This window comes from Octopus bimaculoides, chromosome 1 (assembly GCF_001194135.2).
Source record: "Octopus bimaculoides isolate UCB-OBI-ISO-001 chromosome 1, ASM119413v2, whole genome shotgun sequence".
NCBI classification, from domain to species: Eukaryota; Metazoa; Mollusca; class Cephalopoda; order Octopoda; family Octopodidae; genus Octopus; species Octopus bimaculoides.
Window position 1 is genome coordinate 16768985 of NC_068981.1, and position 3360 is coordinate 16772344.

Here is a 3360-nt window from a genome sequence, read left to right on the forward strand (position 1 = left end):
ATATATATATATATATATATATATATATATATATATATATATACATATATATAACAACGATAGCGTCCTTCCAATATCGCTACTTGGAGTTCGCTTGTAAAGGATTTATCGACATGCGTACTGGAAAGATGGCCGAAAGAACCTAGATATCTCATGGTTTTCGTTTATTAGTGTACGTCTAGTGATGCACTTCAGTTCCCTTTTTTGGCAAACGCATGACATGGGGAGTTGGCTTAAATGATTTATTATTTTCATGTGAAGAGGCGGTTTCTTTCCTTCTAAATAAGAAACGTTTAATTTAAAAATTAACGCCTTTTAGGCTCTTTTTCAATTGCAAGTGCCTATTTGTTTAAACATTGATTTAGCCTGTCTATAGATATGTTGTTTGTCAACGGCTACACACTTTCGCGTGTATTGAGTGAATGAATACGTGCTTCTGTGTTTGAAAGGGCACTAACCTAGTGGTCATTGCATTACCTTCACGATCTTGCAATCATAGCTTCCGGACCTAGTTGTGCTTTGTTCATGAGAAAAGTATTTCCCTTCAAGTTGCTTTGCGATCAATTTAACGTCAGTTGCAACGCAACACGCACTGCGCAAGCAATGTCGATTTGATGTATGTGGGTCAGCTAATATAAAGCCCTGAAGGTGATCACTATAAACAACTCAGTTGAGCAAGTTGTTCAGCAAGAGTTTGTGTAACTGACCTGTCGCTTACAACAGGAAAATCCTAACACTTCTATATTTTCAGTGACTCAACTATTGATTTCTTCTAAGTAATGACTATGGATCTTGGGTTCCAATGATATGTTTCTCAGCTAAATAGATATCGCATGTGTTTTGCCCAATGTTATTTAGTGGTACAGTATAAGGAGTGAGACTTAATGCAGTCTCTAAATGTGATGGAATACATGCGCTGCTTAAATATGCTCTAAAGTGTGTTCCTTGAGCTAAGCATATCTCTGAATATCATCATTTAGTACTGTAGTATCTTTCTGAATATCTGCTTTAAGAAGGCAAGAAATATTTATGTGTAAGTTCTGTGTGGTTCTGAAATTGGAAGTTGGCATTTGGAATAAAAGCATGAAGATTCTGCATTCGATGCTTTGTGTTTTTCTTTGTCTTTTTTTTCTGTTGTGCATTTTTCATTGATACAAAGTTGTCAAATCAGCAATAGCAGGTTTTCATATATTTTCGAATAAAAAGCATGAGGAACATGCGAATTACGAGAAGTTGCTTGTCTAAAGAACGTTATAACAACATTGTGCATTGCCGTCGTTATAAAACAGAAGCTACTTCCTAATACTCTTTTACACACTCATGTGACTGCGGCCATGCTGGAGCACCGCCAGGACTTTTTCTTTGTAAGCCTAGTACTTATTTTGCCGAACCGCTAAGTTACGGGGACGTAAACACACCAGCACCGGTTGTCAAGCGATGTTGGGGGACAAATACAGACACACAAACGTATACACACATACATATATATACATACATACGACAGGCTTCTTTCAGTTTCCGTCTACCAAATCCACTCACAAGGCTTTGGTCGGCCCAAGGCTATAGTAGAAGACCTTTGCCCAAGGTGCCTCGCAGTGGGACTGAACCCAGACCCCATGTGTTTGGTAAGCAAGCTACTTACCACGCAGCCACTCCTACGTCTGACTACTTATTTTAACAAAAGTTTCGTTATATAAACGTATAGCATTCTAAGTATCGTTATCGTCTATACAATAAACTACTCAATTAATGAAGAAATCGAATTTTATTACACTAAATTGCTGTCGCGTTTAATTTTCGAATTAATAGGACCGAGAATTCGTTTACTAACTTAGCCCTAACACACTAATTACTGAATGACTTGTAGCAATACAAACGATGCCATTTAACATGAGAAAGGTAACTTTCGTTTTAAAATCTCATAAAATGAAGCATTGATCTCTATACACACTTGGGAATTCGGAAATCTATCTTCGAACTGCACGTGTGAATTGCTTTGCAGTTGTTAATGTCACAGCTATAGGCGCGTAATAAACAATTGCTATATGTGACAGCCATTTTTTATTGATAACGAAAGATTTCTACAGCATAAAATATTGAGGTAGGAAAGTGGTTAAATATTATTCACAAGCACCTATTGCAACTACGTGGTTTAGGGCTCAGTCCCACTGCGCGGTACATTGGTCATGTGTCTTCTACTGTAGCATCAGGCCTACCAATGCCTTATGACTGAATTAGTTAGATGGGTATGGAAGCCTGTTGTATATTCTATTCCTTTATCCTTGTATTTGTTTCAGTTCTTTGACTGCTACCATTCTGGAGTACCACATTTTAGTCGAACAAATCGACCCCAGGACTTAATATTTGTAAGCCTAGTATTTATCTTAACGGTTTTATGCCGAACCACTAAGTTCCGGGGACGTAAACACACCGACATCAGTTGTCAAGCGATGGTGGTGGAGACAGACACAGACACAGACACACAAGCATACACACACACTAACACACACACACACACACACACACACACACATATATATATATATATATATATATATATATATATATATATATATATATATGTATGTATGTATGTACATATATATAAATATTCTTTCTCCTATCTATCTATTCCTCTTCCGTTCTAGTACCCCCTCTCCATTCACCCCCCTCTCTCTCTCTCTCTCTCATATTATATTAGTTCTTCATGTATCTCATTTTTATTTCACAATAACTGTAGAATCCGCTCTTTATATTTTTTCACATTGGTCAGCGCACGAATACAGCAAACTCTTCTCTTAGAGGATATCTTCACAGCTGCCGTATTAGAGAAGTCACACTTCCTAAAGTAGCTATCAAAGCCATCTTTAGAAATATAACTTACACATTAAAGAACGAACCAACAATTATATGATGTCTCTAGTCGCAGATTAACAATCGTACTGACAATCGTGGCTGTCACAGTTTATTGTATGGTTTGAATAATGAAGGCATCACGTTCTTACGATGATCTGCATCTTTGCACATGCCATAAAGGATTTGGTGTCCTTTAGAGCCTCACTGCTCACTTGAAATCAAAATTTTAGTTTCAGGTTAAGAATGATATCAGCCAAAATATCGAATAAATTTAATTATCTTCTCTCTGTCTTTTTTTTTCATTGCTAAATAATGCCCAATGACCTCGCGCGTGTGTGTGAGAGAGAGAGAGAGAGAGAGAGAGAGAGAGAGAGAAAGGCAGTGTGTGGGTATGAATGTGTGTGTACATGTGTGTGTGTGTATATATGAATGCCTGTAGTTATATACGTACGTGTATATATATATATATAGATAGATAGATAGATAGGTTTCTTTATTAGCCAC